Here is a 13,898-nt window from a genome sequence, read left to right on the forward strand (position 1 = left end):
GACTATTCCAGTTCAAATTCTTATGAGGCACATGCTTTGGTTATCACATGTCCACCCACCTGTCTCCTTTGAGCATTGGCTGGTGCACCCACCTTAACCGCCTCCAATAGAAACTGAACTAAGTTAGTCTATTGTTATTTTTCAGAATTCACCAAGAGCAGCACTACAATTTCTTTACAATTAAAACTATAGCAGGCAGACAGCGCTCAATTGTTCCAGGTAATAAGATCTGTCTAACACTTGCCATCTGCACAGTGATTCCACCACTCCCTATCAAATTACATTTCGTATAATAAAATTAAAACAAAATTAAATCAAACTCCTTGTGTCTTTATCTCTATAATGGTTATTCAGATTATTCTGCTCACATGACTACTGGGAAGAAAAATATGTCAGTGCTGAGGACAGAGAGACCCAATAAAGAGGGAAATCTGGTAACCAAGCAATGATGCCACAAACTTCCACCTGTGAGAAAGATCAGCAAAGTTCCTGTGTTATGCTAGCTTGAGGGAGCTAGGGGAAAGATAAAAGTCTTATCACTGAATGTAAGGAAAGAATTATAGACCTGGAAGTGGATTATGGCAGACTAACAAATAACTCTTCAACTTCTAACTCTCATTAGTGAAAAGCAGTGCTGATACAAACTAGCTCTGAAAGCCAGGAGAAATGAGGCTTGTGTCTAGATTGTTAACAAAGAAGGGTACAAGCAAAGGCTGTGAGTTTAATGTTTAGTCTGAAAAGGTTTCAGATATCACAGACAAGTATCCTGCTAGCATACATGTATATGACAGCCTTTTAAAATGTCAATCAATAATGTATGGAACATCTCAAGCCTCAGGAATTACACTCATACCATTAATATCTTCAGTTAATGGTAGAAACGGATCCACGTGCTTCAGAGGGACATACAAGGCCAGCACATAGATATTATAGGCAGAAAGCACCAGCAGCAGAATTTATACCTCCTCTGTATATTCTGGATAACCAGAAATCAGGTCTCAGTATATCTGAAAATATCAAAGATACCATGATAGAACATCTGGTAACACATTTGTGAGCCACCTTGGGAGGTATGTAGTGAAACTTCCTGTCCGGTGTCAGTGATGAGGTGTGATACCAGGTTGTTTAGGGCTTGATTCAGCTCAGTCTTGAGAACTTCCAGTGTAGGGGACTTTTCTGGGCAAAATCCCATGTCTATATAGGGTTAACAGAAAAAGGACTATTGCAGCACAAAATGGGATTATATTTTTGTCCTGAACTGAAGATGCATTTGTCAGCCCCTAGCCTCAAAGGATGTATATATCTTTTGATGTGGTCAAAGGAATACCTTTAACATGGTCCGAAAATTGCTGGGCACTTTCAAGTGAATCACAGCAGTCTTGAGTTTTCGGGAGCAAGTGCAAAGAAATCACTATTTCAGAAGATCGCATCTTCTCCCTCAGAACAGCCCTCTGATTTCAAATGTCTGCTTCCCAAAATGTCACTATTGGGAAATATTTCCCATCAATATTCAATATAGCTTCATAGTGTTGTGGGGTTTTTTTGTGATAAATTTGGATTGAAGATAAAAACAAAGCCTATGTTTTAAGCAGTAGAGTTGTGCATCTGAATCTACCCCTGGATCTGTCAGGATGTGGAAGCTGTGGAAGGTTGGTTTGGGTAGGCAGTCATCAGAGTTGCGCATTACTGTCCTAAATTGACACAAGAACATGGTGTTTTCTTTAAATCCCAGCTATGCTTTCTCTCAGCTATTGACCCATGACATGAGGAAATGGAACAATGAATATTTATCTAGCTCAAATGGCATATAAATTAATTAGTGTACATTTACACTGCTCTTTTTTTTTTTTCCCAAGAGTTGTGACATTAGAGAGGACGCCTGCAACACCGGAGCGGAGAGGGGAGAGATCAGCGTCCAGGAGCCTCACCTCAGAGCGACAAGAGCCACTGAGGAGGGAGCCTCAAGTCCTCAACAGGACTTGCCCAGGACTCGGAAGCTCAGCTCCCGCGAGGGGCTGACTCACAGGGGGCGGAGCCAGGAGGCTCGGTGGCAGATTCAAACCGGCCACCAACAGCCACTCTCGATCAGTTGCTGAGGTGAGTAGCTTGAGAGAGGACGCCTGCAACACCGGAGCGGAGAGGGGAGAGATCAGCGTCCAGGAGCCTCACCTCAGAGCGACAAGAGCCACTGAGGAGGGAGCCTCAAGTCCTCAACAGGACTTGCCCAGGACTTGGAAGCTCAGCTCCCGCGAGGGGCTGACTCACAGGGGGCGGAGCCAGGAGGAGTGGCACCAGCTGGGAGTGGCTAAAAAACCTTCCCAGGGAGCGCGGCGACCAGAGCCGGCAAACAGAGAGCGTCGAGGCAGAGGGTCGAGGCAGTTTGCGCGGCAGTTCGCGCGGGCAGGCGAGCGGGCAGGGAAGCGTTCCAACCGCCTCATCGAGAGGACTCGCCTGGAGTACAGGAGGGGGAAGGAGTGCTGAGGGACGTAGACGGATTGATTGACCAGATAGATCATGGTTACAACACGATCGAAAGCTGCAGTGAGTACTAATGTGGGTATCCAGACTGAGCCTTCCTGCAGACATGCAGCTGTGCAGGTCTCTGGCTGCAGCGAATGCCTGAGCCTGGCACTTGTATTGGAGGGAGCCAGTGATACTGCTTGTGTTCGCTGTGAGCAAATAAATGACCTGCTCAGGCAGGTGGCTGAACTGAGGGAGGAGGTAGAAAGGTTGAGAGCCATTAGAGAGTGTGAAAGTGAAATAGATTGGTGGAACCACACCCTAAGGCAAGGGCAGAGGGAAGTGGTTCAACAAGATATGGATCCCCTTCCCTCCTACCATCAGACAGAAGGAGAGAGCTTAATGGACAAGGATGGATGGAGGGAGGTTCCTCCTCGGAGAGGTAAGCGAAAACCCTCACAATCCCTTCCTCCCTCCCAGTTGCCCTTGAATAACAGGTACGAGGTCTTGGAACTTCAGGGCCAGGTGAATGGAGATGGTGAGGCAAATCTATCTAGTGAGTCACCCAGGGCTAGTCACTCACCCACATACCTCAGAACTTCCCCAACCAAGAAGAAAAGAAGAGTAATTGTGGTGGGTGACTCCCTTCTGAGGGGAACAGAAGGGCCCATTTGTCGACCGGATCCACCCCACAGGGAGGTCTGCTGCCTGCCTGGGGCTCGGATTAGAGATGTTAAAAAGAAGCTCTCTGAACTGGTGCAGCCGTCTGACTACTACCCACTGCTGGTTTTTCAGGTTGGCAGTGACGAAATTATTACGAGGAACGTAAGGGCGATGAAGAGAGACTACAGGGCCCTGGGACGGCTGGTTAAAGGGTCTGGAGCGCAAGTGGTGTTTGCCTCCGTACCTGTTGCAAGCGAGGGTGAAGGGATATATAAGAAGACTCTGCAGGTTAATGTATGGCTACGTGACTGGTGCCAAAGGCAGGGGTTTGGGTTTTTCAGTCACGGGCTGCTGTATGGGACACCTGGTTTGCTGGTGACAGGCGGGATACACCAGTCCCAGAGAAGAAAAAGGGTTTTGGGGCAGGAGTTAGCAGGGCTTATTGACAGGGCTTTAAACTAGTTATGAAGGGGGGAGGGGATTTAACAGGGCCTGTTGGGGACAAGCCCAAGAGGAACATGCTAGGGATTGAAGGATGGCGGGCTAAGGAGGACGATCAATCTCTTGTTTCACTTGTGGGAAAGGATAGCTTTTTAGACCCTGTCCCGCAGGGGAAAAAGGGTACTAGGACTGGCTCCCTGAAATGTCTGTACACCAATGCACGCAGCATGGGGAATAAACAGGAGGAGTTAGAAGTCTGTGTGCGGGCTAAAGGTTATGATCTAGTGGCGATTACAGAGACATGGTGGGACAGTTCACATGACTGGAATGTGGTCATGGATGGCTATGTCCTTTTTAGGAAAGATAGGTCAGCGAAGCGAGGTGGTGGAGTGGCTCTTTACGTGAGAGAGCAACTAGAATGTATTGAGTTCTGTCCGGGGTCGGATGAGGAGCAAGTGGAATGTCTGTGGGTACGAATCAAGGGGCTGACTGGCACGGGTGATACAGTTGTGGGGGTCTATTACAGACCTCCTGATCAGGACGAAGGAGTTGATGAGGCTTTCTACAGGCAACTGGAAGTAGCCTCGCGACTACATGCCTTAGTCGTCGTGGGGGACTTTAATTACCCCGATATTTGCTGGAAGACTCACACAGCCAGTCATTCACAGTCTAGGAGGTTCCTCGAGTGCATTGATGATAATTTCTTAATGCAAATGGTGGACGTACCAACTAGGGGAGCAGCGCTGCTAGATTTAGTACTCGCCAACAAGGAGGGTTTGGTCGAAGTGGTGACGGTCAATGGCAGCCTTGGCTGCAGTGACCATGAGATGGTGGAGTTTAGGATCCTGTGTGGGAGGAATAGAATACCTAGCAAAGCCACAGTTCTGGATTTCCGAAGGGCCAACTTTGGCCTCTTCAGTCAACTGCTAAGGGAAGTCTCATGGGAAAGTGTACTAGGCGGTAAAGGGGCTCAAGATAGTTGGTTAGCATTCAAGGACCGCTTCTTCCAAGCTCAGGATCGGAGCGTCCCAATAAGTAGGAAGTCAAGTAAGGGATCTAGGAGACCGGCGTGGTTAAACAAGGAGCTGCTGGGCAAACTCAAGTGGAAAAGGAGAATCTATGGATTATGGAAGGAGGGGCTGGCCGCTTGGGAGGAATATAGGACAGTTGTTAGAGGATGTAGGGAGGCAATTAGGACAGCTAAGGCCTCCTTGGAACTCAATCTTGCTAGTCGGGTTAAAGACAATAGAAAGGGCTTCTTCAAATACATAGCAAATAAAACTAACACAAGAGGCAATATAGGCCCACTGCTGAACGAAGTGGGTACCCTGGAGACAGAGGATATAAAGAAGGCAGAGGTGCTGAATGCCTTCTTTGCCTCTGTCTTTACTCCTGCAGACTCTCCCCGAGGGCCCCGGATTTCTATAGCCCCAGAAGGAGTCAGGACAAAGGAGGAGTTTGCTTTGGTAGATGAGGATTGGGTTAGGGATCAGCTATGCAATCTGGACATCTGTAAATCGATGGGTCCGGATGGAATGCACCCACGGGTGCTGAGGGAGCTGGCGGAGGTCATTGCTAGGCCACTTTCCATCATCTTTGGTAAGTCGTGGGAAACGGGCGAGGTGCCTGAGGATTGGCGGATGGCAAAGGTCACACCAATCTATAAGAAGGGCAAGAAGGAGGACCCGGGTAATTATAGACCGGTCAGCCTTACCTCCATCCCTGGAAAGGTGATGGAACAACTTATTCTTGACTCCATCACTAGGCATATCAAGGATGAGGGGGTCATTAAGAACAGCCAACATGGTTTTATGAGGGGGAAGTCATGTATGACCAACCTTATAGCCTTCTATGAGGAAGTGACTAGGTGGAGGGATGATGGTAGAGCGGTAGATGTAGTTTTTCTTGATTTCAGTAAGGCATTTGATACTGTCTCCCACAGCATCCTCATAGATAAGCTGAGGAAGTGTGGGCTTGACGATCAAGTAGTGAGGTGGATCGAGAACTGGTTGAAAGGAAGAAGGCAGAGAGTTGTGGTCAATGGCGCAGAATCTAGCTGGAGGTCTGTGACTAGTGGAGTTCCTCAGGGGTCGGTGCTGGGACCGGTGCTGTTTAATATTTTCATCAATGACCTGGATGAGGGAACTGAGTGCACCCTCAGCAAGTTTGCTGATGACACAAAACTGGGAGGAGTGGCTGACACACCAGAGGACTGTGCTGCCATTCAGCGAGACCTGGACAGGCTGGAGAGTTGGGCGGGGAGAAACTTGATGAAATTTAACAAGGGCAAGTGTAGAGTCTTGCATCTGGGGAAGAACAACCCCATGTACCAGTACAGGTTGGGGGTTGACCTGCTGGAAAGTAGTGAAGGGGAAAGGGACCTGGGGGTCCTGGTGGATAGGAGGATGACCATGAGCCAGCAATGTGCTCTTGTGGCCAAGAAGGCAAATGGCATCTTAGGGTGCATTAGAAAGGGAGTGGTTAGTAGGTCAAGAGAGGTTCTCCTCCCCCTCTACTCAGCCTTGGTGAGGCCGCATCTGGAATATTGTGTCCAGTTCTGGGCCCCTCAATTCAAGAAGGACAGGGAATTGCTTGAAGGAGTCCAGCGCAGAGCCACAAAGATGATTAAGGGAGTGGAACATCTCCCTTATGAGGAGAGGCTGAGGGAGCTGGGTCTCTTTAGCTTGGAGAAGAGGAGACTGAGGGGTGACCTCATCAATGTTTACAAATATGTAAAGGGTAGGTGTCAGGATGATGGAGCTAGGCTTTTTTCAGTGATATCCAGTGATAGGACAAGGGGCAATGGGTGTAAACTGGAGCATAGGAAGTTCCACGTTAACATCAGGAAGAACTTCTTTACTGTAAGAGTGACAGAGCACTGGAACAGGTTGCCCAGGGGGGTTGTGGAGTCTCCTACACTGGAGATATTCAAGGCCCGCCTGGACAAGTTCCTGTGTGATGTACTGTAGGTTACCCTGCTCTTGCAGGGGGGTTGGACTAGATGATCTTTTTAGGTCCCTTCCAACCCTTGGGATTCTGTGATTCTGTGAGTAGGCTGCACATCAAGCTAAAGCATGGTTTCTGAGTGACTGCTTTGGGTGGTACAGAATGTACAGAAGACCTCATCTTTCTAAAAGAATAGCGGAATAGTTTGGCTATTACACTCTGAAAATAAGTAATATATAGATAGCAAAAGCTATCACAATCACCAGCACAATTAATATCTCTACTGTGACCTAATATGCACCTGTCTTAAATAACAAAGAATGATAAATAGGGAAGATGCGAAATAAATGAATGTGTAATGATGAGGAAATCTTGTTATTTCTGAATTATTTTTTTATATAGCCATATTTCTGTTACTCTTTACAGTCATAAAAGTTGACTTGCATTTGAAATTATTATTCATCCTGTCAAACAACGTGCACAGGATGGTAGACAAGTGCTAGAAAAACTAGACAGGGTGATTGACAGGTTATATCTTACTTGCATTGCAATGAAATAGACATAGTAGCAGAGATAGGAAATTCAGGAGAGATTATTCAAATAAATTTCATCTAAGGCAGCAAAAGACCCTTTCACAAAACAACATATGTCATTTGAGTGTCTCTTTCTGTCATCATAGATTATGAGCAAAACTCTCATTTGCCAAGTACCTGAAGTTCATATTGCCTTCAGTAGGGTTACTGAATACACTCCTTAGCACTGATGAAAAATCTATCCATGCATTTGAAGCTGCATCAATATAATTCTGAAGATGCTAGCTTCAAACAGGCACCTGGGTTTGAAAATGTGGCCTATATTGCGTGTATTTTATCTGCAGAAACAGTAGATCAGACTCATACACTACCTTTGTGGCAGAAAATGCTCTTTCAGTATATGGGTATCTCTTCAAATGAATTGTACAAACACCAATTTTTATGATATAATTATCCATGATCTCATGCTATGATATTATGAAAGAAAAGTGGGAATATTGAAAGAGAAATACGTGACCTGGATATTTGCAGATTATTGTTGACAGCAATGTGAACAGCAGCACTGATAATTACGGTGCCAAGAATAATTATTCTATACAATTCTGGACTCTCCACAATTACAGAAAAATATTATTGAGAATATTATCAGAGAATAATACTGAAAAATTTAATGTGGAAAAATACAGTTGTAGGGAGAAAATATACATGCCAGGTGGAGAAAGCTTCGCCTACAGAACTGAGTGTTAGAATGTGCTAATAATAAAATTGTTAATGACTAAGTGAGCACAGTGTAGAAACTGCAGTTACCTTATTTAGATGAAGTGGCTGTGTAAAGTATGTTAACAGAATGCAGAAAGAGCAAAGAAGGTATAGAACACCAAAAATGAAAAAGGGTACTCTGCTTGCTGGGGCTTTCTGATTAACATAGAAACGCAATGTACTACTACCAAAGGTATATTTAGGAATAGAAAAGAAATATCACCTTCATCAAGCCAGTATGGAGCCATTGGCACTAAAGGTTCATACTATTTTGGTGGGTTTTCTCCTTCTGAGTTAAAAAAGGAATTTATTCACTCTGCTGTGCTCTGGGACACCATATCCAAATTCATCAAGGTTACTGCTCTCTGACTGAGGTCTACAAGGTCTTTGGGGATATGTAACAATCATTCCTAGGAATAGCGGAAACATCGTTCACAGGAAACACTTAAGATGGACTAAATACCTGAAGCTGTATTTAGAGTCAGTGGAAGTTATTCCCGCCCCCAAACCATTTGAATTTATATTTAATTTTGGCTACTGACATTTACCAGAAGTTAAAATTTCTAGCCAGTTTCATTCTCTTCCCTTGTACCATTTGACCCCAGATTATGAAACTGTCTTTTTGCCTCTCTTCTTCACATTAGAGAGTTAATTTCTGGTCCATTTATACTTCCATTTACCTGTTCTCTCTCTCCCTCTTTCTCTGAGGCTGAAAACCACAAATAAGTATAATCAGTAAGTAAGAGTCAAGAGGGAAGACAGAAAGCTGACATCAATGGGATATGTGGCACAAAAGGTTCAAGGTAGAATGGAATGAAATTTATCCAAGCTGTAACAGATCAGCCCAAGAAAAGGAAGCAAAACAAGCCTATATTTATCTGTTAAAATATAAAGCTGTGCTAAGATAATTTTGTACTGCCTGGAGACTGGTGCCCAAAACAAACCACTTTAGCTGCTTCAAAACTGTATTTTGTTGATCTTAAAGTAAACCTGTGGTAGGAAGAAATTTGTATATGATTACTGATTGGAAGACATCCAATCTGATACTGTCCAAAGGAGAAAAAAGGTTTCACTGCCTCTTGGTCTCTTCTCAGGAAAAATGTCTAACATCAACCAAGCTCCTTCAGAGCAGCTGCTGTCCTTTTGCCCCTACAGCTGTTCAGCAATGTCTCACTGTCAGTTGCTGCAGGGCAGAGGAAAGGAAAAGAGGAGCCCTGGCTACCTACTGCTTGCTAAGCAGCATATGGGAATGTTATCAGAGCAGAAACTCAGCTCCTATGGCCTGATCTGAGGAAAAAGGCTGAGGAATAGAAACAAATCCCTCCTTGTGACCTCTCTAAAGTTAACCCCACCAGTAGAGAGGTGCCATGTCTACAGAGCTGGTTGGGAACAGTGATTCCTTTTGTGAAAGATTTTGATGTGGCACATTTTTATTTATTATCACTTAGAAAGGAAACTGTTGAAATTCTCTGTGAAAGGAAATTGTGCCAGCAAAGAATGTGCTGGAGCTACACACCCTGAAGGTCCTAGTTCAGGCTAGCTCACATCATGGCTGTCTCAGAGGATACACAGTCTGGGACCCTGCTTCAATTGAATTAGGTGGAACTTCAGCAAAACCAGAAACCTTGCAACCTCAGGAAGCTCTACACCACTGCTCTACCTTTCATTGGCATTAGGATGAGAGGCAGAAATTACCATAAACCTGATTCAAATACAGGATACACTTCATCATTATTGATAAGAACACATGCAGAATGTGAAGGCATAGAAGAAATCCTAACTACACAGTTCACTGAAGGGAGAAGCTAGGAAAATGAATAACTTCACCTGTCACTTAATGTTTGAATACACTGTCAAGAAAGCAGGGGGAACTTGGGTACAAAGAGAATGTTTTAGAAATACATGGATCTAGTTAAATTAATAACTTACAGACAATAACTTACTCTTCATACCTTAGTAATGAATTTACTCCTCCCAGCTCACTCCATATTTGCTATGCATATACTTCTGAAGAGACCAAACTTAAGATTACAGAGAATGCATGTATTCATCTTCAATTACATTTCCTGTCATACAGAATTACTCAGAAGTATATGAAGCAGGGTACTGCTTTTGTATACTATTAAAATTCCTCTGAACATAGTATGAGGAAAAGAATAAATTAATAGAAGTATGCTTCATGCCTTACCAAATTATGATCAACATTCCTTCTGTGATGACGGCTGCCAGAATGAGAGACATAGCATTATAATCTAGCTAGAAAAGCCTTAAGAGGCACAGCACATGCTGGGGTCACTTCTGTCACTCTTAATTGGCCAGAGGGGTCAGTGCACAGTAGTCTGAGGCACCCATTACTGGCCAAGAACCCAGAGAAACAAGATGTGCATCTAAATAATGTAAATCCCCAAAGCAAGAGCCCACGCTGACACTGTGGCTGAATATGAGGGAATGAAACCCTGTGGTGAGACAGAGAGATATCGAAAGAGTTTCTCAGAGGAAGAAGTGGAAGCCTCATTGCTTGAATTATTTAAATCCTAAATGAATAATACAAACACAAATATCCTGAAGGGCACTATCGCCTGGCAGGTCATTGAGTAGATGGATATATTGATGCTTTTTGTAATTCTGTTTTCATGACCTGTACATACTACTTCCAAAATGATCCTAAGTCATGCAGTTTTGAATCCCTAGGCAGTCTAACATAGCAAGCAATAACAACAATGTATACTGCAGGATAACAAATTTAACGTTCTATAAATCCTTCCAGAAAAAGTTAACTTGCCTGCTGTTTTACACTTTTGCCATGTGATGTTACCTTGATCAGCCTAGGACATTTAGCTCACAGAAGTTTTGTTATTATAGATTTTGCATTCATAATTCATATTCTTGACATAGAATTACAGTCCCTCAGAGATAATTACAAGTAAAACATACATTGAATGAAATCCAAAATAAGTCTAATATATTTTCTTGTTACTGAGAGATTAAACTAGCTGTAAAACTAACTAGAAATTTGTAATCACTTTTTAGAACGTAATTTGGTACAGACATTTCTTTTGTCTTTTTGTGACACCAAAATCTTTATATTCTTTCTTCCATTGAGATATCTGCAGTCCTGAATATTAATAAGACACAATGAAGTTGTAAATCTTCAGGCCAAATACCATCATCACCTCTGTGCAAGTTCATTCATGTCAGTGGTCTTGCCAGAAAGGAAAGAGAAGCCTTTTTTTTTTTTTTAGAGAGCAAAACTAAACCACAAAATAACTATCATCAGATCTAATTCAAGGTGAATTTTATAACAACAGTAATGAAGCATTCCCATGTTACTATGTAGGCAGCTGTGTAAAGTGTGTGGCTACAGGATTAGGAAAAACTTACTGGTCCTGGAGCATCAGTGTGGTGTAGGCAAAGATAAGTTACTGCTGGAAGGAGCCAGCTCTGGCAGCACCAACTGCCACCACAGACACCGTATGACTGTCTCAGTAGCATCAGCTGAGATTTGCTGTTTGGCTGATCATGATGTTCAAACAGCTGATTTCTATCTTCTCCAACAGCGGTAATTTGGCAGTCTGTTGTCCCAGGCAACCGCATACTTTGCCTGTGCCTAAAGCCCAGACAGTCATAATCTAATTGATGATCATCAGTATTGTGAAGGATTAAAACAAAATCTAGAGCTATAATTTGAAATTTTGGAAAGATATTAAACACAGAATAGGCAAGGAAGCAGTAGTGATAAAAACTAAAAGGTGATGATCAGAGACGGATCTTTCAAGGAACCACAAAGACCATCTTACCACAAAATGGGATTCAAAATAAAGTTTCAGTATTTCATTTGACATCTCCAAAGATACCCCCAGCTTTACTTAAAATTGGAAGTGGATATAGTATAGAAGGATGAATAAATGACAGAGCACACAGGAGATACATGGTAAAAGCAACGCAGATGTCCCATGCTAGCTGACACAATGGGGGATGAGGGGAGAAAAAAAACTCAAGAACTATCAAGACTTAGGAGTACATTGATTCAGTATATTCAATAAGGCATTTATTCAAGCAGAAATGTACTAGTAAACTTCTGTCTACAGGAAAGCAAACAATAGAATCATGACAATAATGAAACGGAAAACATAGGACTTTGAAAAGTAACAACATATGGTTAGATTATTTAAGCTGGAAGAGGAAAGCCATTTTTCTTTGGGAGAGTCTCCTGGAGCCTTAAAGAGTAAAAGGCACAGTCAAGTATTGCAAGAATGCTGGACTAAACCTGGCTGTCTCCTTTATTTATTTGTTTTTCATAAAAAATACAATGGGAAATACAATTAGAGCCTTTTCTCCAGTTAACTTTTCCTAACAGGTTTAACTGCTAAATGCTAAGATGAGGAAACAGGTCAAAAACCCATCTTCAGGCACACATTCCTCTAAATTTTCTCAGGGAACTTGAGAAGGAAATGGTCAGAATGTTGGCAAAAACCTTGAAACCACTATTGCAAAATTGAGTGCTATCCTTGAGGCCAGGCAATGCCACACACAATTTTGCTGTGGAACAGCAATGTTCAACGGGGAGCTATGACTGCGCTGTGATGAGAGGGTGGTGCCATGAGGGAAAATGCCACAAGGGACAGAGGACACAGGATTACCCCTGCTGGGTGGATTTTTAGCTCTAGAGACACCCTCCCTTGGTATTTAGGCTTCTCGCCAAGCTGGCAAGTGTACAACTTCATAGATAAAACGTATATCTCCATGCCATTTTCATTTCTTTCATCGCACTAAAGAGGCACACATGATGAATTCCAACTTTCTCACTTGCATGCATATTTTCCCAATCAAATGCAAATTCTTTCACATTATGCCATTTAACACCATCTCTGACTTAGATGGTAAATTGTCCAGTTTAAATATATTTTCCTCTCACACTCCTTTCACTGTTGGCTTGCTACAGAAAATTATAAAGCATTATACACAATAGTATTAAGCACTCCAGGAGCAACAGATCATCTACAAGACTGCAGGGGTGTATATCACAGAGATGAAAGATTTTCTAATGCCACCTATTGCTCATGTAGTTATTACATCCCATCATTCTTGTGAATTTGTCTCCTGCTAAAAAACACATCTCAGATCTTGTCTTTCAGCAGCAGTTATCTTGTTTTCACGGGGTTTTTCTTGATCCAGAAACCTAAACCAGCTAAGATGGAAAAAAAAAAAAAAAAAAAAGAAAAAAGAAAGAAAGAAAAAAAGTGTACTCTATTTAATGTACATTGACATAGTCAACACTGAACTTCAAACTACCATGAGAATGCAAAACAGAAAAGGTCCTCTGGAGCCACAGAGTTCTGGTCCTTGCTATTTCAGTTTTCAGGCAAGCATAGTGTGCCTATCAAACTTAACATGACAGAATGGGGCTTCAGTGAAATTTGAATACTTAATATACTTTTTACCTTTCTTTTAATTATTTTTTTTTTCCTGCCAGGCACCTAAAGCACTGGACTCTGGACTCTACTGGCCGGTAGTTGATCTAGTTTGCTGCTAACTGTTGAACACCAAAACCAAACACTGGCTGCTCAGAACAGGTCACAGTTTTATTGGGATTGTTTTCTGTTGCTGTTATAGCAACATCAAAGTGCCATTTTTAATATAAAAATGAGAATTAAGTCACTGCTGGCCATTGTGACTTGACTAGATGTTAGGTGTTATACGAAGTGTTAAATATACTCATCTCACTCTGTGTGCACTGATTCTACTACTGTTTCAGGGAACCGGAATATATTTTCCGGGCAATGTATGTTCTTGGTCAAGACAAAGAGCAGAAAGAGAAAAATTCAACCTGCAGCCTCATCCACTGTTCAAACTACATGAAAAGTATGTACAAATATTGTGGTTTAGTGTTGATTAGAGTCACAAAAATGTTATACTTCTGCAAATTTTATGATTACAAAGAATATATGGCTGTTATTCCTTTGATTCATACCTCTGAGCACAGAGACTGAAACATTTGCTTCTCTAAATAAGACACACTCCCTAAGATTGATTATGTACCTGATTACACATCACTTACTGTAGCTGAGGCTTTCTAATTAGTATACAGCCAATTAC

Source organism: Lathamus discolor, chromosome 3 (genome assembly GCF_037157495.1).
Source record: "Lathamus discolor isolate bLatDis1 chromosome 3, bLatDis1.hap1, whole genome shotgun sequence".
NCBI classification, from domain to species: Eukaryota; Metazoa; Chordata; class Aves; order Psittaciformes; family Psittacidae; genus Lathamus; species Lathamus discolor.